This window comes from Podarcis raffonei, chromosome 2, assembly GCF_027172205.1.
Source record: "Podarcis raffonei isolate rPodRaf1 chromosome 2, rPodRaf1.pri, whole genome shotgun sequence".
NCBI classification, from domain to species: Eukaryota; Metazoa; Chordata; class Lepidosauria; order Squamata; family Lacertidae; genus Podarcis; species Podarcis raffonei.
This window is the reverse complement of record NC_070603.1, coordinates 98006474-98033453: the sequence shown is the minus strand read 5'-3', so window position 1 is coordinate 98033453 and position 26980 is coordinate 98006474. Positions and strand designations below refer to the sequence as shown.

The following is a 26980-nucleotide window of genomic DNA, read 5'->3' as shown; positions in this document are numbered from 1 at the left end:
CCAATCAGGAGGCCTCTTTCTGCCTGCCTATCACAGAAGCTGATGTTAGGCATTCCTACCAGGAAAGGGGGTCTGAAGCCCAAATATGCACAGGACTGGTCTCTGAAGTTCCGTGTTCTAATCCCGAATTCTGGAGCTCTGTGCAGGTTGTAGCTCTTCATAATCAGTCAAATGCTCTCTTTATTTAGTACGAAGTAGTTACAGTTCTTATCTCATTTATCCTCACACAACATTCCTATGAAGTCAGAAAGGTGTGTAAAATCAGAGAAAAGCACATATTGGACTCCGTCAATCAGGCATCACAGCATAGCGTATCACAACCCACAATGACCTGTTTTGTTTTGTTTTTGCCCAGCCTTCATTAAACTTCATTAAATGATTGCTTCATAGAGCTTTGAATAATACCACAGAGGCTTGAACTTTATAGGCATCCCCCCAACAATTTGTTTATGAAACACTGCAATCATTTTTAATAGTCACACACAGAATAGTAACTATTTTAGTAACGGAACTCCAAGTCCCAAGCATTATTTCAACACTTATTATATTTAACCGTGCTTCTGCTCACTGAATTTCAACAGGAGTGAGAAAGAACATCTGCACTGTGACAACTAAGATTCTCAAAATAAAGAACTAGCTAGCATATTAAAATGTATACCACTTTATTGTACATAATAGCCCAAGCGTCTTTAAGCCAAAATATAAATCAGACAAAATGCGGGGGTTGTGGGGGGTGGATATAATTTCAATTGTTTTAATTCTAGGGCCAACATATAATTGTTTTAAAAAGAATAAATAATATCTATTTTCCACCCTGATGCTCTCAACTCACATTTCCAAAGGTCAGTCCTGAATAATCTTTGCACTTAGCAGTCATCAGCATACAAATAGCCAATAGTTTTGCAGATGCTGATCAAAAACCAAGGCTGGAGGTATTTAAGCAGAGACCAGGTGGCAATCTGCTATAAGAGGTGCTGCACTTGCACTGAGCAAGGGGTTGAACTAGTTGTCCTCCAAGGACCCTTCCAACTGTCCAGTCCTTTGGTTTGTATCCAACCAAAGCACTTCATATGTGGAATGACTTCCAAGAGTGCTCCTGCCTCCTCTCCCACTATGCACCTCCCAAATCTGCTCTGGGAGAGAAAGTGTCAGGAGTGCGTGCAGGAGCCAGGCCCTGTGACCAACAGGACTCTGCAGGACTGGGGCCTTCCTTAGTTTGTTCTGAAGAGGCAAGGTGCAGCCACACAGGTGAGGCTGACTGGTAACTCACAGCACCTGGTGGCAAGAGCTGGGAAGGGGTATAAGGTCAGCATTTTCCCTTCGGCTCTTTGCCACAGCAACACGTTCCCTGCCCTGCTGCATTTGACTCCTTGCTTCTTGATCCTCGGACCCCTGACTTTGTGACTCCTTCCTGATCCTCGGACCCTTGACTTCATGACTCCTTGCTACTTGACCCTCGGACCCTTGGCTTCTTGACTTCTGGCTCTCTGATCCTCAGACTCTTGGCTTTCTGACTCTTGGCTTCTGGACTCCTGTTCCTGCTCCCACCCCGCCATCTTGCCTCCAGTCCCAACGTCCCCAGCTGGGACTTTGATTGCTCGTGACCGGACCGTGACAGAAAGAAGGGAACTTCAGAGGACTTCCGGGTTGGCTCCTCCGGCAATGGCGGAGCTCCTCTGATCGGGAGGAACTAGCTCCGTGAAAACCAGGGTCTGACCGCCACGGCGAAGGCGGAGACCCACTGAAATCACAGGCGGGAGAAGCCTGTGAACTTGGGATTCGGCTGGCACCTTTTGCGCCTCCCCTACTGGCGGGGAAACCCTGTTTTGGGGATCCGGAGCAAAGTGGGGTGAGTGGCGCGGTGCTTCGAATCGACTGCTTTTTTCACGGAGTGAAGCCGCATTGCTGTTGCCGGAGAGCGCTGAATTTTTCCTGTGGACAATTGGACTTTAAACAACTACCCGTGAGTAGAACGGAAAATTGGATCTTCAAATATCTTAATTTGGCATCGAAACGGGAAGGTTTTAAACAGGAAGTCCGCCTTCCTCTTTTGTAAATATTTTGAAGCAAAGACGTTATAAGCTAAAGTCATGGAAAATCTTTGGTAAAGGATTAAATTTCCATCGGATAAAAACACCAAATCCCCCTTGGAAGCAGGAGAAGAGGGGGGGGATTTTGAACCTAGTGAGCCTGCAGGAGAGAGTGAAAAACCAAATTACGACCGCTCTGAACCTGGAAAAGGGCTGCTAGAAAAAGTGACGTTTTGGGAGAGTTCATTGACTGTGAATAGAACAGAACATATTTGACAGCTAACTAAATGAGAGAAGTATACTGTTTCCATTGTCCTTTTCTGCGTTTAAAAAGGAAGAAAAGTAACTGAAAATTGAAACTATCTTTATTGCTTGAGTTGTTTTTGAAAGGATTGATACAAGTGGAGACTGTTTCCCTCTAGAGGGAGCTTTTGAAATTGTTACAGGAGTGGAACTAGGGAATCTCCAGCTGCAAGATAAGAAATTGTGAGAACAGGGAATTGACCTTGGACTATTTAAGAATGTTGACAGAAGCCATAGTGACCGTACTATGCAAGATAAGCTATTCGCTGGAACAGCTTCACAACAAGACGGATGATATGACTATTAAAATTGATAGCTTGGGACAAAAAGTGAATAATTTGAAACAAAAAGTACCAATACAGAAATAATTCAGGACTTGGTACAGGAATCCACTTTGGCAGGACAAACTGTGGAGGAGAAGGAGAAAGCTGTGGTTGTTGAATTTAAAGTAATACAAGAGGGATCCTTAGTTTTATAGAAGCAAATTGAGGACTATAGGTTGAGGCCTTTTATGATTGAATCTAGGAAAAGTCAGATTTTGAGGATCGGATCCCGGCTTGGACTGAAGAAGGAAAGTTGGAAAGATCCCTCTATGCAGGGATCAACTGACTTCTGGGACATGGACTTGGGTTTGGAGGAGACTGAAGTTATGGGGGCCTTTGCATTTGGAGGAATCTTGAAACATGTCCTGAAACACTTTATGGATCTTAGCTTCAACTATGGAAATTTGGCTGACCTGTCCAGAAGGAATAAAAGTATTGTTGGGTTGGAGTCTCCCCGAGACCTGCTCTTTAGCATTAAAGAATATGAAGAATATCTGCAGAAGGGACTTGGAAGAGAGTTAAGAGCCTCGGATATAAGATCGCCAGGTTGATGGACTATATGGAATTGACGGAAAGGACTGGCAGAACCCGAAACCAGGGAGAGGAGATGGTGGATGAAGATTGGAAAATGTAAAGTTTATATATAGAAATATTGTAAAATTAATGAGTGATAGAAAAATGGTGGAATGAATCTTTATGGCCTTAGCAGAAATGTTATAAGGAGTAAAGCATGTATAAGTATTTTATCTTTAATGGAAAATAAGGTTAAAATATGTTAAGATATCTATATTATGATAGAAAATAGAGAAAGATGGAAAGGATTTGCTGAAACAATTAACAGAAGTGGAATACAAAAAGGGAGGTGAGAGGAGGTCGAGGAAATAAGGGAATGAAAGATATGGAAAAGGTGTGATGTATGTTTTTAAATGGTTTTTGTTTTGTTTTGTTTAGGGTTAGGGTGGGTTAGGGTTTTGTTTAGTTGAGTTTATTGTGTTTAGTTTAATGGGTTTAGGTTGTGTTTTGTATTGTTCATATATTGTATTGTATTGTTTCTTTTTTCCTTTGTTTTTTCTTTTTTGTCTTTCTCTTTTTTTCCCTTTTCTGTAATCTTTAAAAGTAATAACTATTATTTTTAAAAAAAACAGAAATAAGGGAACTTCAGCTGCACTTGTGGAAGTTTTCTACGTACACAATTATTAGACTGGATACAACCTTAGGAGTCTATCATTTTCAGCTTCCCCTCACCAGTCTGACATGATGCTCTGCTTCCCTTGACATGCTATTAGCTAGCTGCAACACAGTAGGGTCAGGCCACCAGTGTTTCTGCTTTTAATCTATATTCTGGAATAGTAGTTAGAAAGAAAGGCAAATTCCAAAAAACATTTTATGGCCTTGGCTTTCCAAATGGTCCAGGAGATGGTGACTGAGGTCAGAAGAGGGAGGATTAAATCTACCACTTTGAATTTTCAAATATTTCTTGCAGACATACCTGCTTTCAGTGTGAAGCATTTAAGAGTAGTCTGCTAATGAGAAATGCCTGGGAGTCCCAGCCTGCTCAGCTCTGGTACACACACACACACACACACACACACACACACACGCATATATATATATATAGAGAGAGAGAGAGAGAGAGAGAGATTGGTTTGATCAAATCACCTACTTGGGACTATTTTACAAAAAGGGAAGAAACTTCTGGTGATATTCTGAAGGCAAAGTGCTTTGAAAATGGACTATGCTCAATTCTGTTGAAAGTGAGTGAGCGTCATTACACGTTATGTCATAAAGTGATATGTGAGTGAATAAGGAGGATGGAAAAGCATTAAAGGGTGGTGCTGTGGTGTAAACCACTGAGCCTTGGGCTTGCCGATCAGAAGGTTGGAGGTTTGAATCCCTGTGACGGGGTGAGTTCCCGTTGCTCGGTCCCAGCTCCTGCCAACCTAGCAGTTTGAAAGCACGTGAAAGTGCAAGTAGATAAATAGGTACCACTCCGGCGAGAAGGTAAAAGGTGTGTCTGTGCGCTGCTCTGGTTTTGCCAGAAGCGACTTAGTCATGTTGGCCACAGGACCCAGAAAGCTGTCTTTGGACAAACGTCAGCTCCCTTGGCCAGTAAAGCGAGATGAGCGCCACAACCCCGGAGTCGTTTGCGACTGGACTTAACTGTCAGGGGTTCTTTACCTTCACCTTTTTACAAGACAAAGGAGCATGCATCATAAGGAAAGGTTGAACATGTAAGCACAGAGAAACTTGTTTTAAATCCCAAGTATAACTGATGTGAAGGGAGGTTTTAAGGTAGAGTTTCCTCACGCAGAATCCCTGGGTGTCAGGTGAGGTACAAAGGGCATAGATTTTAGTGCAAAGGATATATTTTTTTCTGCATTTGTGCAAAAGAGAAACCACAGAAGCCCTGAACCTCTGGGTTTGGCAAAAATTCAGAACACGAGCATCAGGCATGTACGTAAAGTTTGTAAATAGGCAAAGGAAAAAAGTGAAGAGAAATTGAATTATGATTCTTAGGTAAAACTAACATACCTGTAGCCATTTTGGGTACATTTTAGAGAGGATTATTTAGCTTTGATGGCGGTCACTCACCTTTTTCTACAGATCAGTCTTAAAAGGACTCTTGAGAGCAATGCAGCAATGCTTCTCTGTGTCTCTTGTTAGAAGATGGATATCTTATACAAAACGGGACGCGGGTGGCGCTGTGGGTAAAAGCCTCAGTGCCTAGGGCTTGCCGATCGAAAGGTCGGCAGTTCGAATCCCCGCGGCGGGGTGCGCTCCCATTGCTTGGTCCCAGCGCCTGCCAACCTAGCAGTTCGAAAGCACCCCCAGGTGCAAGTAGATAAATAGGGACCGCTTACTGGCGGGAAGGTAAACGGCGTTTCCGTGTGCTGCGCTGGCTCGCCAGATGCAGCTTTGTCACGCTGGCCACGTGACCCGGAAGTGTCTGCGGACAGCGCTGGCCCCTGGCCTCTTAAGTGAGATGGGCGCACAACCCCAGAGTCGGTCAAGACTGGCCTGTACGGGCAGGGGTACCTTTACCTTTACCTTTTATCTTATACAAAACAGTAGGGGAAGAACTAGTGGGATACTCAGAAGATGGCAAGGGCTTATTATAACTATGTCTTTATTCTTCAGGGGAGAAAAGGAAGGCTGTCAGTGGGAGACATGCCCTACTTTGAAAAGACCTGGAAAACCCCCCTGCTACATATCATTTTTTTCAGGCAGTTTGAACAAAAGACTAAGATCTTAAGCCAAGGAAAAAATCTTGTAAGACACAAGTTCAAGGGGACTGCACTTTAAAAATAACTCAGTGTGCTTCATGAAATCACGCAAAATAGTATAACTTTAGAAGAGCAGTGAAAGACAGAACAAGAGATAGATGATAGATTAGATAGAGAAGGAGAAGGAAAGGAAATGGATTCTAACTGAAGTCTGATAATATTTTTAAGCTAACATTTGCAGGGACAGAGGATGGAAGGCAGGAGACAACTGTTAAAAATCTGAGCTGGGCATTGCATTAGCATAGAATCTGATGGAGAGGCAGATTAGACCGAACTTCAGCCCCCCCAGCCCCCCAATCCACCCCGGTTAAGATTGGCCAGGAGGGCACCAGGTACATACAGCTGTCTCCTCCCACACTTTGCTGCCATTTTGCGTGCCCCTCCTCAGCAACTGCAGCCTGAGGCGGCCACCTCAATCTGCCTAATGGTATTCTTTTGTAGATTTGGGGTGCCATGAAGGAGCAAAATACTGTTAGTATGTAACAATGTTGTTATTATTATATTTTTAAGTCAAATGATGCAAAACGTACTTGTGAGATTTTCTGCCTCGGGGGGGGGGGACTTGATTGGACTTTGTTACTGTGCCATTTGTTGCACTACCTCAGGCAGCAAAAAGTATTGGTGGGCTGGCTTCTCTAGAAAAGTATGGTAATAAGATTCATGTGGCAACGCATGGCTAGCATAGTGTGCAAACACATTTAGATACCATACATTTAAAATTGTGAATCCTCTGCAGTTGGTGTCAAACCCTGAATTAGCTATTACATCCATTTGGGAGCAAAGAAAATTGGAGCAGGAGTACTAATACTTCATTCATCTTTAAACATTGTGGAGTCATTATTTCTTGATAAGCAGATTGTTTCACATTCTGAGCACAAAAGCAAGCCAGGTAGGTAACTAGCCTTAATGCACTCTAGTTCCATGTTAAAGTGCATATATTGGAATACAAAATGCCCTTCCTGTGTTGGCTTACTTAGCCACCAATGAGGCACGTCAGCAGTCAAACCATCAGATCATTTGGCATCAATGCTCAAATCATCAACCATCTCCTATGCACATCATTACCCCTAGAGTTCAGGTATATTATGAAAAGCCGACAGATCCTATCATTTGTTGAATAAAGTACATTTCCCTATCTCTCCATGTTTGCCAAGCCATTTCCCTTCCCTAAGTATTTTGGTGAAATTACCCTTGTTTTGAAGCCATCATGCAATAGCTTCCAAACACATTGCTCCTGTTCCTTAGAGTCCCACCCCCCCCCACCACTGCCTTTGACAGCATGTAACACTTATATGCTTTCTCCCATTGATGCACTTCATTCTGGACACATTTCTTAGACAGAACGTAGTGCAAAAGAACCAGCCCAGGTGTTCTGCCTCATGAATGACTAAAAGGAAAACAGAACTCTTTATCAGTTAAATGGCTACTGCCTGCAGCACAATTTTTTGGTGCCCAGGACTGCCTGATACCAATGAGATCATAAGGAAGTGACAGTTTCTCAGTGTGAATGGTACAAGCATGCACACTCTTCTTTGAAACAAAAGCAAGCTGCAAAATAAGGGGGAAACAATCACTTTAGCCCAGCAAGACTGCCTATCAAACTTCTAGTCCAGATAAGAGTTCAGCTGATATGAGACATGTGTAAGTCCTGGGTACAGAATCTCTGCAAAAAGGCTGCCCAATTCTTTCCTGAGTGTAATCCTCTCCTGCCATGGGCAAAATGTGTTCTCCCTCATGGAGAGCACAGGTTGCGGGCGGGGCTGACAAGACACCTCACTGTTACTAGGCAAGTGGTTTGGCCATTCTTTAAGCAGGGGCGGGCTGTTACTGGGGGAATCTAGATGTTGCCATTTGTTGATTGACAGCCCTATTTGTTAAATACAATGCTCGCAGCGAGGAACTTCCTCTTTTCGCTGCTTACTTTGGATCACCCGCCCTCCCTTCCCTAATTTTAGGCTGTTTGCTTGACCTTGCTATGCCTGTCATGGGGTCGTCTGCTTTGGGGCAGGGGCCTGGTAGGAATTTTGTCCATTTGGCTGATTAGTGTGTGCCACTTGGTTTTTGCCTACTGCGTAGCAAATCGTCACAACTTGTAAGGTTTGCGGTTAGGCATTGGTCTTGGAATTGGTTGGTGGAGGGGTATGGATCCGGCTGTGCCTGCCCCTCCAAAACGCTGCTGCTGCTGCTGAAGGGTTTTACCATTAAAGGAACCCAGGGGCTCCCCCATGCTTTTGTCCGAAACCCCCTGGCAAGGGGCTAGGGCCACACAAGCCCCTGGGAGCATGCTGGGGAGAGGTGAGGCATGGTTCCCAGTCCCGTCTCTCTCCCCAGGTGACTTACCCTTGCTGACTTCGCGGGGGGTGCGAATGTCAGAGCTGTCCCCGGGTGGGGTCAGTTAGTGCTACCAATGCCTAAGCAACCACTCACATTGCTGTAATTTGAATAAAGTTGTGGCCAAAATTATGCCAAAAACCTTAAACAAAAATTAAGTGTCAATTGTGTTTTTCTTTGGGGGGGTGTCTTGGGGACCTCGACGCGCAAAGAGAAAAACACTCAGTGAAGGCACACTCTTCAACAGGCAAAGGTGTCTTCACTTTCTTATAAGTCCAGTAAGTACAGTTGTTTATTTACTTTATAGAATGATAGAGTTGGGAGGGTTCCCAAGACTCCTATAGTCCAACCCCCTGCAATGCAGGAATTACAGCTGAAGAATCCCTGGCAGATGGCCAGCCAACCTTTGTTTAAAAACCTTCAGTGGAGCAGAGTCCTGCACCTCCTTCGGAGGCATTCTGTTCAGGGCTGGATTTAGGTTTGATGAGGCCCTAAGCTACTGAAGGTAATGGGGCCCTTTATATCACTGTATATAGAAATGAGCAAACCAGTGATATTTTAGGGAGCAGGATAGCATTAAAGTGGTGCCTCGCAAGATGAAATTAATTCGTTCCGCGAGGCTCTTCGTATAGCGGTTTTTTCGTCTTGCGAAGCAAGCCCATTGACAGCTTAGCGGATTAGCACTATTAGCGGTTTAGCGGCTTTTAGCAATCAGCTGTTAAGCGGCTTATCAGTGGATCAGCTGATAAGCGGCTTAGCAGCTTAGGAAAAGGGGGGGGAGGGGAAAAAACCCGAAGGAACTCGCAAGACTTTTTCGTCTTGCGAAGCAAGCCCATAGGGAAATTCGTTTTGCGAAGCGCCTCCAAAACAGAAAACCCTTTCGTCTAGTGGGTTTTCCGTCTTGCGAGGCGTTCGTCTTGCGGGGCACCACTGTACTTACATCATAGGAGCCTACACAATACAAAACACTGTTACTGTATGTAGGTTTTATTTTATTTGTTTTTATCTTATATTTTGGAAATGTACATCCAGTTTTTTTTCCTTTAAAATTTTTTGGGGCCCCCAAAAGAGTGGGGCCCTAAGCTATAGCTTGTTTAGCTTATACATAAATCTGGCACTGATTCTGTTCCACTGTTGAACAGCTCTTACTGTCAGGAACATCTTCCTAATGTTGAGTCAGAATCTTCTTTCTTCTAACTTGAATCCATTGGTTCAGGTCCTACCCTGTGACAGCCCTTCATTTTTTTTTAAATGATATTTTATTCAAGTTTCAAAAAAATTTACAAAGATAATAAAGTAATATAGAAAAAATGCTAACAATAAAAAATACAGAGTAGAAAAAAGGGGGGGGAAGAAAAAGAAAATAGAAAAAGCAGTAAAAAAGAAAAAATAAGTCCATCTTTCAATGTCTTATTTTTCATTCACTTGTTTCCCTGACCTCCTCACACCTCCCTTTTTTGTATTCCATTTCGAATGGTTAATTCAGCAAATCCTTTCCCTCTTTGTTTTTATCTTAGTTCTTTATCTTGACATATTGTAACCTTATAATTTCATCTATTTAATAAATCATACATACTCCTTTTTAACATTGTTATTAAAACCACTTCGTTTCATCCCAGCATCATTTTAACATTCATTAATTTTGCAATGTTTCTGTAAATAGTCCTTAAATTTCTTCCAATCTTCTTCCACCAGCTCTTCTCCCTGGTCTCGGATTCTGCCAGTCATTTCCGCCAATTCCATATAGTCCATCACTTTCATCTGCCATTCTTCCAGAGTGGGTAAATCTTGTGTCTTCCAATACCTTGCAATAAGTATTCTTGCTGCTGTTGTGGCGTACATAAAGAAAGTTCTATCCTTCTTTAACACCAATTGGCCGACCATGCCCAGGAGAAAGGCCTCTGGTTTCTTCAAGAAGGTATATTTAAATACCTTTTTCATTTCATTATATATCATCTCCCAGAAAGCCTTAATCCTTGGGCACGTCCACCAAAGGTGAAAAAATGTACCTTCATCATCTTTACATTTCCAACATTTATTATCGGGCAAATGGTAGATTTTTGCAAGCTTGACTGGTGTCATGTACCACAGCCCTTCAGCCCTTTGAAGATGGCTATCGTATCACTCTTCCCTTCAGGAGAAATTTTGTACTCCACCCTTCCAGTGCATTTGCATCACATGGAGTGGCTGACAACAATTAAAAACAAATATTCTGTTCCGAAGTGTTTCTCGGGAATTTTGTAGCAAATACCATTCTCTGCACTCCCCCCCCCATCATATTTCTGCAGAATTGTAGAATATACACACTCCAACACACTTAGACTGTCTTTACAAGATCAGTTCCGCTATTACTGAAAAGTGAAACCTGTATTTTATTTTATTTTTTATTCACCAAAATTATCCTGAACTCTATCAAAAGAGTCACAAAATGCACTCCTAAGCAGATATTAGCATTGGCCATAAAGTGCAGTGAAGCACACTTGAAATCGATTAGACTTACAGGACAACCCTCTGCATGCTTACTCAGAATCAAGTGCCACTATGCTCAATGGAGCTTGCTCCCTCATAAGTGAGCATAGGATTGAAGGTATAAACAAGATTAATTGTGTTGTGGCAGCCATGTCCCCCCTCCCCCTTGCCCTAAACAAGAGAAATTCAAACCATATGATGGGAGTTTGCTGACTACTCTCAACTGAGTAGGGGTTGCAGTTTGCTGTTAATTTTCTAATCCCCTCCAACTGCTTCCAGCTAATTTCTGATTACGGGTTTCTCTGGCGATGTCTCTGATAAGTCACTGTGAAATAACCTCAAAGGGCTTGACAACAGGAGATGATCCTACTAGGGGTCTTTTGTACCCAGTGGGGTACATCTGAGAGACCCGGAAGGTGCCCTTGGTATTTTGGAGAGGCATAAAATATCAAAGGGAGGCGAAAGCAGCCAGGTAATTATATCTGCACGAAGTATTTTCATGGCTGAAACAGAATACTGGAGCCCAAGAGCTAGCCTGAGTTTATTATCATTATTATCTTACAGCTTCATTAATCTGTGGAAAGTGGGAACAGAACTGCAAAGTGATCTAAAATGATATGCAAAGAAAGGAGCCCCACTAGGAAGCTGATAGTAACCTCCCACCTGTTTTAATGACATTGTTTATCTGTATTGGAATTCTGAGATATTTCTTGTTCCAACACATTTATAACAGCCTCCCACAGCTTGGAGCCCTACAGATGTTGCCGACTACAGTCCCTATAATCCCTGGCTGTTGGCCATGCTGGCTGGGGCTGATAGCAGCTTTATTCCTAAATATATGGGCTGGCACAAAGTGGGAGGGGTGGTGGTCACTAGCATAACTAGTGGGAGGACGGGCCGCACTGGGCGACCACTTAACACAGGGGTGGCACTTACCCTGGGGGGCCTGGGAGTGACACGGTGGCTCGGGTGCCTGCAGGTACCACACCACCTGAAAAGGCAGTGTGGGGCTTGCATTCACCTGCATAGGAGAGGTGTGACAGAGGCAGAGCCTGAAAGGGCCTCAGTTCAGTTCCAGTCCCCAATGGAACAAGTTTCTCAGTAAGGTCACACCTACGATATGTTTAAAGTGCATGGCTATCACCAAAGAACCCTGGGGACTGTAGTTCATTAAGAGTGGCGGTAATTGCAAATCTGCAAAGGCTACTACAGCTCCCATCATTCCCATGGAGAAACCATGTGCTTTAAATGTGTGTTGAATGTGCTTTAAATGTATGGAGTGGATACGACCCAAGTATTCTTGTTGGAGCTATGACAACTGACCTACCTTGCTGCATAGGACCAGGAAAGGACAATTTGCAATTTTTGCTCTGCAACTAAGGATAACATCTGATGCATCTAGTCTGCAATTTGCCTCAAGACTTTTTCTTGTATTCACATTAAGACTGGAACATATTAGTGGGAAGTTTGGTCTGGTGTTTTTAGAAAAGGACGTTGTCAGTATATTTTGAACACGGTCAGAAAATGTCCACATTTCACATCTCCCACGTGCAGTCAATGGCCTGTGGTGATTATGAACCAATGTAGTTTTAAGACTAGTCACGGTACATAATTATCCTTTTTTAAAAAAAAAATATTAATAAGGTATTAGCACAATGCAAGTTTGACAGGCTAGCGGGGGGAAGTCAATAATGATTTAAGATCGGAGAAGCAGTGAATCGATAGACATTGTTTATTACAGCAGATTAAAGTTGGCATAAATGCTCCTCCGATGTACAGCAAACATCTAGAAATCAGACCTCAGCATTATCGGGGGCATTTGACCACGGAAGAGAAAATGACTCAGCTTGCAGAGAGCAATTTAACACTCATCTCCATTCAATAGGGCTCTGAACTTTATTCAGCTACGGCATATCAATCAAAAAGTTTGAAAACACCTGTGGAATGAGAAAATTAGAATATGGCAAAAAAAATGTTTTATTGTTGGTTGTTTTATTTTGAGATTTAATGGGTTGTAAACTACTTTGATATGTTCTCTTTAGGTAAAGGTAAAGGGACCCCTGACCGTTAGGTCCAGTCATGGCCAACTCTGGGGTTGCAGCACTCATCTCGTTTTATTGGCCAAGGGAGCCAGCGTACAGCTTCCGGGTCATGTGGCCAGCATGACTAAGCCACTTCTGGCGAACCAGAGCAGCGCACAGAAACGCCGTTTACCTTCCCGCCGCAGTGGTACCTATTTATCTACTTGCACTTTGACGTGCTTTTGAACTGCTAGGTTGGCAGGAGCAGGGACCGAGCAATGGGAGCTCACCCCGTCGCGGGGATTCGAACCGCTGACATTCTGATTGGCAAGCCCTAGGCTCCGTGGTTTAACCCACAGCGCCACCCGCGTCCCATGTTCTCTTTAAAATATGTTTTTTTTTTTTTTTTAAAAAGGGGGCATAGAAATGAAATTAATAGATAAAAGCTTTGAGTTCTGCAGAATGGTTGAACATCTGAACACATGCACCCCGGGCCAGTACTCTATCCACATGCTTTGTTCTTGCTAAGCTTGAATCATATTAATTTTTTTCTACTTTGGTTAAGAATCAAACTGGAAAACTAGTGCAATACAGTCTTCATTTAGCTTTCCACAGTGTATGGATAGTAATGGTTGAAGCAGCATCAGCTTTCTACCACCCTAACATATGCTTTCTCCAATTAGGAGTGCCAAGAGCTAAAGCCAGCTCATTTAAAAATAGTGCTTACACAAAATGTTCCACCAGGAGATGGGTTTTCCAAAGTATTCAAGTGATTTGCTTTCCAGGGGGAATAAAACACCTAAGTACCTGCAATGATTAATCTCAGTGTGGGAAGTGTCTGTGCTATCTCACTGATGGAGATAAATAGAGATGTGACCAGGGCAGCAATTATATGGAAATGGTTCCCATGATTGGTCCATAATTTCATCCCTAGCCAGCTACCTCTTTGCTTCTTTCTTCAGCCCTTGACCCCACTTCTCATCCTCTGCTTTCATTCTAATACACCCATTGCTTCTGTACCCTCTCATCTTCCCATTCCCTGCCTCTTCCCCATCTGCTTTCCTCCATCTCTTCCTCTTCATCTCTTTCCAAATTGTTCCGATTTTCCATTTTCCTCACCCCAGTGCACTCATATGTTTCTTGTGCACCCCATTCAACTATTTAACTTGTACACCCCCAGTGCACAGCTGGTCAACTCTCTACTGCCCAGTTCAGAAATAGCCAACATGATGCCCTCCATATGTTTTGGACCACAACTCCCATCAGCCGTAGCCAACATGACCAGCGGACAGGGCTGAGGGAGTTGTCATTCAAAATATCTAGAGGGCACCATATTGGCTACCTAGACTAGATCTTTCACACTGACCATTTCTCCTAAATCATTGGATCATGTATCCTACAACAGAGCAGCGAGCCTCAATTCTATTATCTCTGAGCTTCTGTGATATTGCAGCAGCTCAGCCAATGGCACAAGAGTCCTCAGAGTTTGCAACTTGCACTTGCCTCATATTTTTTTCCTTAAAAGCAATAGCCTCATTTCCCCCCCCCTACTTAAAAACGATAATACCAACGTGACCCTTTTGAGCAAAAATGGATGTGCTGTGTGCTTTAACTGGAACCTCAACTCATCTGTCTACAAATGTGGTAAATGCCCTAAAGTGGTATCTCCACTATGTGTGTGTATGTAAAATTTATTATTATTATTATTTAATAAACTTGTATACTGTCCTTCAATGGAAATGATCAGGGTGGTTTGCAATCAAAGCTATACACATCCATGTACAACAGCAAGTGGGTTGTTGCTGAAAGAGCTACATATATCCCTAACAGTTGTTCAGAGTTTTCCCTAACACACCAGGGCAGGCAGAGGGAATGTGTATCTCAAAACTGAACTGTTCATAGAGAGTTGGGCTTCCTGCCACTCCAGGATCAAGGAAGGGGAAAGCAGGAAAGCCCCACCTCCCGATTCATTCATTTACTCTTCCTAAGATGGGTGGAGGGCAGGAACACAAGAACAACCAGATGTTAGATCTTTGACTCCCACTATGTGCTACTAAGGGCAAATGAAATGTTGCATTGACGTGGGGTAATTGCATTGCCAATTTAGAACAATGCACACTAATGGGCAAAGACACTTTTCTAAAAAGTTCTGCCGGGCAATGGACTGGCATCATCACCAGCCTTATCCAGTGGGAATTGTGACATTTGGAAATGTCAAAAAAACAAACCCTCAGACCTGGACAAAACACACTCACACACACCAGTGAGAAAGGATGTTGGAGAAGGAAACTCTAGAACTGGGGGTCAGCCCAGCCCATATTTACTGTCGTAGTTTAGATGAGTCAGCCTAGAGAAAGGAAAGGGAGACCTTGGAGCCACACCAAAAAGAAAGGGAAAGGGTAGAGATGAAATCAAAGAATGAGGAAGGGACTGGTGAGAGTCACATCCAAGAGAAAGCAACTTTTGGTACTGCACAAAATATGGGGGGTTTCAAAAGCTGTGTATGGCCTGGATTAATTTCTATTTAATTCTCTCTCTCTTTTGTTCTCCTGATGGTTTCTTGAGGGAGAATGGGTTGCAGATGGATGGATGAGCTGCCTCCCGGGCAATAGTGTTATCTCAGATGTTAGGCTATAGGAAGGGTCTACCTGTGATCTGTGATTGTTGGGCACATTCATCCCCCACTGCCTCAGATAATCAGGCAAAGAAGACGACTGCTGTACTTAAGGCAGGCTGGTTTTCCTCTAATGTCCTATAATTCTTAACTGTGACCCTAGAATTGTAGAGTTGGAAAGTGACCCTGAGGCTCGTCTAGGTCCAACCCCTCCTGCAATGCAGGTGATCAATGACTAGGTCTTAGATTTCTTTCTTATTCAACTTATCACATAGGATTGTGCAAACTTATAGCTTTGTTATTTGCCCATTTGATATGGAGCTGGCAAAAACACGTCTGAAAAGCATGGAGCATTCAACATATCTTCCTTGAGCCCTCCAACCCTTAAAAATGCTTCTAGCTCTCTGCATGAGAAAAGGCAACTGTGGTCCTGACATTCTGCCCATCCCCTTCCTCTACTTGTTGTGGTGGGCAGGAATCCAGCAGTGCCGCACAGCAGGTGTGGGGGCGAAGGGCAGGAAGGGAAAATGAATGGGTGGGAGAAAGCCACACTTACCTTCTTTCCTCTCGCATAAAGGTAAAGGTAAAGAGACCCCTGACCATTAGGTCCAGTCATGACCGACTCTGGGGATGCGGCGCTCATCTTGCTTTATTGGCCGAGGGAGCCGGCGTTTGTCTGCAGACAGCTTCCAGGTCATGTGGCCAGCATGACTAAGCTGCTTCTGGTGAACCAGAGCAGTGCACGGAAATGCCGTTTACCTTCCCGTCTGAGCCGTACCTATTTATCTACTTGCACTTTGACGTGCTTTCGAACTGCTAGGTTGGCAGGAGCAGGGACCGAGCAACGGGAGCTCACCCCGTTGCGGGGATTCGAACCGCCAACCTTCCGATCAGCAAGTCCTAGGCTCTGTGGTTTAACCCACAGCGCCACCCGCGTCCCTTCCTCTTGCATAGAGAGATTTAAAGCTGTAGTAGCAGTTCTCCAGGCTCCAACCTGGCAACTCTGCCTGTGACCTCTACAGCGGCTTGAGAATGCTTGGTGCTAAATGTCACTAGAGCAACTACCAAAGTGGAAGGAACTAAAGCCACATTAGATTAAGAGCAAATAAATAGATATACATGACACGTATGTTTCAAAGTGTTGGTGTTGATCTTTAAAGCCTGTGGCGATTTTGGCTCTGTACTCCTGAAGGAGCATCTCCACCCACATTGTTCAGTCCAGCCACTGAGGTCCAGCTCCAAGGACCTTCTGGCAGTTCCCTCACTGCAAGAACTGAAGTTACAAGGAACCAGGCAGAGGGAACGCCTCTCATCAGATGTCAAAGAGATAACCAATTGAATGATTTTCCGAAGACATCTGAAGGCAGCCCTGTCTCGGGACGCTGTTGTGTTGTTGTAGTGTTGTTGCATATACCCTGTTGGGAGCACCCCAGTCAGGTGAACAGGGTACAAAAAATAAATAAACATAAACATATAAAGTAATATAATTCTTGATTGGTGACCACAGAGCAAAAGGGCCAAACATTTCACCAAGAAAGAGCAGGCAAAAGATGTAGTAGGCAGAGAAGGAGCAGGTGAGGGAAAGAATAAAGATGAAAAGGGATTTAATAAGAGACTGTGAAGTCTAAATGTTTAGACTCGTTTTTGGAATCACTGTTTATTGATCAAGTGTGCAGCCTAGACTCTTCCATACTGAAAAAATTAATTACTGAGATTTTCATGTATATATCTATTACAATGAGCAACTTACGTGGCCTGTTTGTTACGCAGGTCTGATCCTTCTTTTGCCAACGGATTGTTAAGGAACAACTGTTCTCCTTAGAGAGAACATAAGGTGAGCAGGGCCTGCCAGAGGAAGCCATTTGGAAAAGGAAGAGGATGTCTGGCAGCGAAGCACAAATGCTCATACAGGGCCATTTAGGCAGCCATAGGAAGGCAGCCTGGCACTTCAAAGTTCCTTGCTAGTCACACAAGTGAACCAAATGAATGACTCCCATGGCTCTAGGGAAGCTGATATTATTATTATTATTATTATTATTATTATTATTATTATTATTATTATTAATTTATACCCCGCCCATCTAGCTGGGTTTCCCCAGCCACTCTGGGCAGCTCCCAACAGAATATTAAAAGCATGATAAAACATCAAACATTAAAAGCTTCCCTAAACAGGGCTGCCTTCAGATGTCTTCTAAAAGTCAGATAGTTGTTTATTTCCTTCATATCTGAAAGGAGGGCATTCCACAGGGTGGGAGCCACTACCGAGAAGGCCCTCTGCCTGGTTCCCTATAACTTCGCTTCTCGCAGGGAGCAAACTGCCAGAAGGCCTTTGGAGTTGGACCTCAGTGTCCGGACTGAGCGATAGGGGTGGAGACGCTCCTCCAGGTATACTGGGCCGAGCCCAGATACTGTAGAAACTAAAGAGCATCCACAAACAAAAGACGAGTGGCAGATAAAACTGATGGACTATTCCGAGTTGGCGAAATTAACTGGGACAATTCGGAACCAGCAAGATCAGACTTTCCTGAAAGACTGGAAGAAATTTATGATATATTTGAAAGACAATTGTAATCAATTGACATCGCTTGCATGGTTGCAAGACGTTTTGTAAGCAGAACAATATGAATTATTGCGAAAGAGGACTAAGAAGGAGCTTATTTAGGATACGGATTTTATAGCAATCACTATTAAAATAAAATGCAAAATCAGAAAGAAAGTTAGAAAACCATTAGTCGGGGTTGAAAGAAGTCTCAGGCTGTGATAGGCAAAGGTTTGTTGTTGTATAGAATGGGATGTTATGTTTGGAAAATATGTGCAAAAACCAATAAAAATTGTATTTAAAAAAGAAGAAGGGGGGGAGACTCATTGAAAAGGATGCAGGTTCCCCCTATGAGAGGGAAGGAAATATTAATACAGTGGTACCTCAGGTTACATACGCTTCAGGTTACATATGCTTCAGGTTACAGACTCCGCTAACCCAGAAATAGTGCTTCAGGTTAAGAACTTTGCTTCAGGATGAGAACAGAAATCATGCTCCGGTGGCACGGCAGCAGCAGGAGGCCCCATTAGCTAAAGTGGTGCTTCAGGTTAAGAACAGATTCAGGTTAAGAACGGACCTCCGGAATGAATTAAATACTTAACCTGAGATACCACTGTATCCACATGTTGCACTTCGGAGAAGCACATGGAGTGCTGGTCAGAAACTACATTACCCAGCAGGCCAAGTCCAGAGTGACCCACTTTACAGGAGCAAATGGGTCATCCTCTCTATGGAGAGGACTGGCTCCTTTCTCCCCTGAATCTCTGTCCTTCTACACTAAACAGTGATGACAGTTGTCTGGACTGACAGTAAGTGACAAGGGGACACCTGAAAGACAACCTGCTCTCATACACATGTACTACATTAGCCCCAGGGTTGCCAAACCCTTTGGAGTCTTATTAATGACGATGCATCCATTCTTACCGTATTCCCCCCCCCCACCACCAAATGGTCAAAATAACTCTTAAATAGATGGTTGAATATTTTCATATACCTATGTTTGTTTTATAACTTTTTATCCATAATTGGTACAACAGAGAGCAAGTCTCTGATAGCCTTCAGAGTGTCAGGAATGGGCTTCCCAAGGCAGACCGCGTTCCACAATATGATACATGGATTTATTTTATTTTATTTTTGTTACCCTGTGCCCTGAACTGGACAGGGAAGAAGAAAACAAAGCAGACTGAGCATAAAATGAAGAAGAACCCAATTTCCCGTAGTAAGGCTCTGTCGTTTGGAATGCAACTGATATGTCTCCATTGTGGAATTATGCACCCACCTTCCACTACATCACACTGCAGGAGCACGCCATCTGTTACCTGGCCAGGTATCTCCTGGTGGCACTTGCTGCAAAGATTTGCAGTTATGTTCCTTTTAGCTCACCACTGAGAATATGAGAATGGATGGTTTTTGCCATTAGAGGCAGGGCATCTGTCACTAGCATACAAGACATTTGGGGCGCTGCCTAGTGGCAAGTGGGTAACAGCTTAGTTATTCTCTGGCATATGGGATATAATGTGCATAATGCCAACTCTAATGAATAGTGCTTGATGGTGCTGCACATCCAGAGAAGACTGCAGAAGCAAATTTTCCAGCCGTTTATTTGTCAGGATGGAGTGCGTTAATACCAGCTGTTTCATTGCCAAGTAGTTGGTATTTCAATATATAATTGTTCCAGTGGTTTGGTGTTTTTTTTTTGGAGGGGGAGGGTGTTCTTTTAAACCACAAGCAGGCAACCCCAACACCTCACCCCCCACACCATCCCATTCTTCCACCCCATCACAAATCTTTAATTCTCCTTGTTTTGTTTCCTCCTTATTTTCCTCAGCTTTAAAAAGCTTTTTTATGTTTTTTCTACTGGCTGGTTGTATCTCGTTTTATAAATATAAATGGATTCACCATCCCCTTCATTTTTTCCTGGTTCTACGGTTTTCAGAGTGGGGGAAGGGTTTCCCTGAACTGTCTGAGAACAAAATGGTAAGATTTAGCTGTCTGTGTGTGTGTACACATCACACACTAGCTTATGAAAGGAACAGCTTCTGTTGGCTTTCCAGAGCAGTAGCTGAATTGGTCTGTTTTATTTTTTGATCCTCCGTATGCTTATTTTATTGGGACGCGGGTGGCGCTGTGGGTTAAACCACAGAGCCTAGGACTTGCTGATCAGAAGGTCGTCGGTTTGAATCCCCACGACGGGGTGAGCTCCCGTTGCTCAGTCCCTGCTCCTGCCAACCTAGCAGTTCGAAAGCACATAAAAGTGCAAGTAGATAAATAGGTACCACTCCGGCAGGAAGGTAAACGGCGTTTCCGTGCGCTGCTCTGGTTTGCCACATGACCCGGAAGCTGTACGCCGGCTCCCTCAGCCATTAAACAAGATGAGCGCCACAACCCCAGAGTCGGTCACGACTGGACCCAGTCCATACCTTTACCTATGCTTATTTTATAGTAGCTCCATCAAACTGAGTGAAGTCTACTTCTGAGTACAGTCGTACCTTGGAAGTCGAACGGAATCTGTTACGGAAGTCTGTTCAACTTCCAAAGCATTCAGAAACCAAAGTACGGCTTCCGATTGGCTGCAGGAAGCTCCTGCAGCCAACCGGAAGCCACAGAAGCCGCATCAGATGTTTGGCTTCCAAAAGAAAGTTCCAAATCAGAACAGTCACTTCCGGGTTTCCATCGTTTGGGAGCCAAAATGTTCGAGAACTAGGCTGTTTGAAAACCAAGGTGCGGCTGTACATGAGAAGAGCTGTGCTGGATCAGACCACAATCTCATCTAGTCCACAAAAGAGAACACTATCAATGGCTGCTAGCTATGATGACTATATACAGTCATACTGCGGGTTACAGACGCTTCAGGTTGCGTTTTTGGGGGGGGTTATGGACCCGCTGAAACCCAGAAGTACCAGAATGGGTTACTTCCGGGTTTCGGCAGCCGCGCATGCTCAGAAGCACTAAATCACGCTTTGCTCATGCACAGAAGCGCTGAATCGCAACCCACGCGTGCACAGACGCGCTGCTGCGGGTTGCGAACGCTGCAGGTTGCGAATGTGCATCCTGCATGGATCGTGTTTGCAACCCGAGTGTCCACTGTAACTCCCTCCAGTGAATAGCACTTGCTGAGAATCACAAGCGGGGACCGTACTGCTGCATTCAGGTCCTGCTTGCAGACATACTTTTAAGTTGTAGGTGAACATATCAGACGACACAGCGATTCTTCAAACAGCTCTTGTTTATTCACAGGCCAGAACAGAACTGAACTGAAGGGTTCAGTCAGCCTGCTTATTTAGAGCTCCAGTACAACGTAACTGTAACAATTTTCTAAAACTATCCAATCACTGAACGTCACTTTCAATCCCTTATTTGCATAACTATCTACAGTATCCCCCTGCTGGCCCAGGGTGAGAACTTCAGTACATAACACATACCATAGGCATCTGGGTGGCCACTGTGAGACAAGGATGAAGGCAAGATGGGCCTTCAGTCTAATCCAGCAGGACTCTTCTTATGACTAAGGGCCCCTCGAGACTGTGAGTATACATTGCAACATATCACAGACACCATAATGGGGCATTCATACAGGACGCATTGTTCCACTATATTAGTTGTTCCGCAATGATCCCCCAATGCTATTGCATTATTGCTGTCTGGAGTGCAACAAAAGTGGAGCAATTAAAACAAACCAGAACACTTGTGGTATAAAAAGTCACAGGATTTCATCAGGAAGCTACGAGACATGGCCTGATTGGAAACAAAGCAGTGCATCTTTCCCCGAAACATATGCAGGCACAAACAGCATTGAAAGCGAGATTGCATTCAACCACCCTGATACCACCACCATTAAGCACAAATCATCATGAATGCATAATGAAAAGGATGTCTTAATGCAGTTACTCCTACCAAAAATGAAATTAAAGTCTGAATCAGCTCTCAATGTGAGCCGACCTAAAGACTGCTGTATGTAACACACTTTAAAAAACTATCTTGATCCTATTTTAAGTTTTTAAAAAAAGTAGGAATGAAATTGCCTGGAAGTTTGCTAAAATGGATACAGACAGCGGTCACTCTCCTTTTCAATCATTTCGGAATGAACATCCATGTAAGAGTTAGGAAGGACAGATTTCAAGGTGGGATGGCCTCAAAGATGCTGCTAAACCTCTCCTTTTGAAATCCATTCCACTGAAGACCCATTCCATTCTGTGCAGGTGACAAGCACAGCAGCACAAGACATTCTCCGGATCTGTGAGGTACTAGAACAAGGGCCAACGGCTTAAACATCTGGCAACCCAAGAAAGGAGAGCAGTGTCACTTTTGACACTCCGCAGAGCACCAGAGGAGCTATTCTGCTGCTCATACTCCCTCTGGTGGTCACGCCACACAATTAAAATAGAAGAACCCAGATCTGTGGTGAGTGGGGCAGAATTGACATTTTTGCAGAGAGTCTCCAAGGGTGAAAAGCAGAATGTGTAATTCTTTTTCCTTTTTGGATTTTAAAAAATAATATGCAATGGAGCCACTTAAGGATGCAATTTGAAATGAAAAGCTAGCACCAAGGATCCTTTTTCTTTGCAATTACTTACTGGTACCCCAGGTTCTTTGCCATCATTGGGAGAAAAACAACAACCAGATGCCTCTTTATCTCCTGCATTGGTCTTCTGCATCAAACTGAGGTCTGCACTGCACAGTGTATGCAGGGGAAAGACCAAAAGACTCATTGACCTATGCATAATGTGTTGTTCCGCCCTGGGACCAACAGTGCAGAATGGATGGGGCCAGAGAGGTTGCAAGGATGTAGAAGAGAGAGGTGTACCATGCAGATATATCAGTGTCCCTTATTCTTTACTCAACACCAGCTCAGTCAAACAATAATTTTAATTTGAAGTTCCAATGGATTTTGAAAGCTTTGCTCGACATCTGTATATTCCAGGGGTGATAATGTACCACAGCCAGCTGACCGAGTAGGGGAAACTTTTGTGCTGAATCCTACCTTTATCTCAGAGAACAGCCTCCTCTCTCCTTGACCCTCGTGGTTTTCAGCCTTCCATTATTACATGAACACTTCTTCACCCTTCTCACTCCTTCCTCCCATCTTTTGCTGTATCCATCTTCCTGTAAGGAGAAGAAGAAATGTTAAGAGCGCGTGAATTCAGTTCAGAACACCCTCTGTCGACCTGGTGCCGTCTAAATGCTTTGAACTACAACTCCCATCATCCCCAGCTACCATATGCATGGGAGTTGTAATTCAAAACATCTGGAGAGTAGCAGGTTGGTGAAGGCTGAGGACTGCATCCAATGGTGACAGCTGTGGCAGGAAACACTTACATTCTTGCAAGTTGTGGGGATATTGCCCCTAAGCATTTTGAGCTTACATGAGCAAGTGGCATTCAGAGGAATTAATGGGGAACCTCACCAAATGTTTCTGTTTGTGTTATTGCGACGTTGATGTGGCCAGCTGGCTAGACTGTCACATAATGCTCATAGGTAGCTTGAAAGAGCATATTCTGTGCTCTATTCAATGGTGGCTTTGCAGCTGGTGGAAAGCACTGACTTTTGCGCAATTCTGGGCATCCGGATTTCACCAGTCTCCCCCTTCCCATCACTGCCTTCCCAAGCTGCCCCTGAAGTTTGGGGAACCCAATATGGGATATAGTGGCAGAGGGATGCGGCAGGTAGCACTAAGGGAACTGATGGACCATCTTTGCTCTGCCAAGTGAACAAAGTGATAACTAGCATCAAGAATGAGGAAAATAATAAAGCAGAGGTGGGATACTGTTTTTGACAGGATTCCTAGTTCACGATGGGACGCGGGTGGCACTGTGGGTTAAACTACAGAGCCTAGGGCTTGCCGATCAGAAGGTTGGCAGTTCAAATCCCCACAACGGGTGAGCTCCCGTTCTTCCGTCTCAGCTCCTACCCACCTAGCAGTTTGAAAGCACGTCAAAGTGCAAGTAGATAAATAGGTACCGCTCCGGCGGGAAGGTAAACGGCGTTTCCGTGCGCTGCTCTGGTTCGCCAGACGTGGCTTAGTCATGCTGGCCACATGACCCGGAAGCTGTACGCCGGCTCCCTCGGCCAATAAAGCGAGATGAGCGCCGCAACCCCAGAGTAGGTCACGACTGGACCTAATGGTCAGGGATCCTTTTACCTTTACCTTTAGTTCATGCTAGCAGCTTAAACATTAACACTTCTTTGCAAGGATGTTTGCGTTTTGAATTAAAAGCAAAAGGTTGCATTGCAGCTAAGGGGAAAGCTGCTGTTAAAATCTCAGCGTGTTTTACAAGTTCTACCCATGAATGCAGAAATAAGCACAGCTGAGTTCAATGGAATTCCTAAGTTCAATTGAATTCCTAAATATGCCACCATGTCTGATCAGGGAATGTCAAGGCAGCACCCCCCCCAGCCAAATTTCAACCTGTAAACTACTTCGCCAGCTCACTATTCTATGGTGGGAATTTAGCTACAAATGTCACTGTATATGAAATCTGTTGCCATTGCAGAAGCCCAGAAGAACCAATGCCCTTTAAATGGAAGCCAAATACAAACTAAATTAGCATTGCCACCCCAGCCTACTGGAAACGCAACCCCTTCATGATAAACTCTGACACCGTTCAGTACAGATCTAAAAGTAGGAAGGAATGTAGAAAGTGGGGTTGTTTCACTGTGTGTATAACAGGACTGTAGAAATAACTTATTCAAATGAAGTAAAATTCAATCTACAGGGAAGGCAAGAGGAAAGGGTCCTTATGGGGGCTAAAATACATATAAATCATAAAAACACGGGGGGGGGGGATGAAACGGATGTGCCAAGATAAAATAAGTTAGTGCCACCCTGGAACAGGGCTGTAAACCTCCACTCTCTGGAGTTAATGGCAAATTTGTAGCTGAGTAAGAAATGGGGTAGGGACGCGTTTCTGTGTGCTGCTGTGGTTTGCCAGAAGCGGCTTAGTCATGCTGGGCACATGACCCGGGAGCTCTACGCCGGCTCTCTTAGCCAATAAAGTGAGATGAGCGCCGCAACCCCAGAGTCGGCCACGACTGGACCTAATGGTCAGGGGTCCCCTTACCTTGACCTTTACCTTTAAGAAATGGGGTAGAATATTTGATATGTGTCTGTTGTGTGTTGGTCATTTTCTCTGCCTAAATGGTCTATAGTAATAGAATGGCAGAAGTGGCCTGAAGCTCCTATGTCCAAATTGCCTGCAACGAAGAATCTCAGGATTATTTCTACCAAAGCATGCAGTATATATACAGAATGATAGAAAAAAGGAGAGAGGAAAAGAGTCCACACACCAGAAGAGGGGGGCGGGGGAGGTGGAAGAAAATGAAAAAGAAGGAATGGTCTTTGATGAAGAAGGCAGATGGGCAAACAATCACTGGTAAACAGTCTGGTTCTTCTGTTCATAGTAATTAGGGAGAAGCTATAACGAAGTGGAGCCCTAACCAAGGACAAAGGATGGCAGAGAACAAGAGGTGGCATGTTTTGCATCAGTTCCATGCTGAAAATATATGAAAAGGGTATCATGCAGAGGGGAAGCTTCTCCAAGTCTTAAAATTATATATATATATATATGTATATATATATATATATATATATATATATATATATATATATATATGCAATCCTCTAGTATTTTCCATAATTTTTAGTACCTTCATCTATGCACCAGGGGGCAGACTATGCAAAACTACAGTTTTACCAGTTCAAGCATGTTTTTTGCGGTTTTTTAAAAATGAAAAAAGTGGGGGAAAGTTATGCGCAGGTTCGCCCTTTGCAACTATACTTTTGAAACCCCAGGAGTTTGTAAATAAAAAAGGACGCATTCAATGTCAACTGAAAATTTATAACATCTCTGACAAATCTGTCCTTTTGTTTTCTTTCTGTTTCCGGGTCCTTAGTTGGGACATACATTACAAGCACAAATTCAGCCTTTCTTTCTCAGCTGTGAGCATTAACACAATTGCTTTACAATAAATGACACTGAATGTTAGATTTTTATCAGTGCCATCCTAGGCATGCTTGTTCAATGCGTCTGACTTCCTGGTAAGCGTGTATAGCACTGCAGCGTAAATGACCCTGGACCAGAGCATGAAATAATATTTAGGAAACACATCTGACAATTTCCTGCAATTGCAAAGGGTACGTGTGAAAACAGCAATGAAGTACAGTGGTACCTCGGGTTACATACGCTTCGGGTTACAGACTCCGCTAACCCAGAAATAGTGCTTCAGGATGAGAACAGAAATCGTGCCCCAGCGGCGCGGCAGCATCAGGAGGCCCCATTAGCTAAAGTGGTGCTTCAGGTTAAGAACAGTTTCAGGTTAAGTACGGACCTCCGGAACGAATTAAGTACTTAACCCGAGGTACCACTGTACAAACATGGGTAGCTCTGCAAGTCCCCCACTCCAGTGTCAGCAGTGAACTCACTGGATTAGCCATCTTAGCCTTATCCATAAATGCAGTTGTCATACAGAGACTCACTCCATGATAACAGAACAACAAGTGATGATTACTTCTATGGGAGTACCAACCACCACAGACCAAACATCACAAAAAAGACATACTCTGAGACTGAAGTGATGTTTCTATCTTGCTGAAGTTAAGCAGGTGTGGCTTTGGTCAGTGGCTGGATGGGTACCCCATGTAAGATAACTTGAGTTCCATTACGGAAGAAAGGTGGGATACAAATGAAACAAGCAAACAAACAAAGCGGAGCAGTCATAGCCAAATGGTTGCCAATTGATGCAGATTTCCATGTTTAGCCAAATCTGTCACTAAGTCACTGAGATGGGTCTGATGTAATGCCAAACCATGGTTTGTTTCAATAGCTAAACCAGCAACATCTGACAAACGATCTCTGGGTAGCTGCCAAACCAGGATCTGAAATTAGTTTGGCACCAGTTTGCAAACCATAGTTGGTTTGTAATTCCACCTGAACCAACCAGCCATGGGCTGGGACATTTTTTTCATGCTGTTTGGGTGGCGTCCTGGAATTCTCGAGGAAAGAAAGGGGAGACCACACAATCCATGGTTTGTCTATATGTTTGGAACACAAACTATGGTTTGTTGCCTAA

The 26980-nt window shown here is 43.9% G+C and overlaps 1 protein-coding gene across 1 annotated transcript in view; it reads right to left on the bottom strand.

Annotated features, from left to right (window-relative positions):
• FRMD4B (FERM domain containing 4B) overlaps nucleotides 1-26980 on the bottom strand; it is a 247633-nt gene that overhangs the window by 147284 nt on the left and 73369 nt on the right. Inside the window, exon 2 of the mRNA XM_053378234.1 lies at nucleotides 22896-23017. The gene's annotated coding sequence lies outside the window, so the exon portion shown is untranslated. The remainder of the gene's footprint in view (nucleotides 1-22895; nucleotides 23018-26980) is intronic.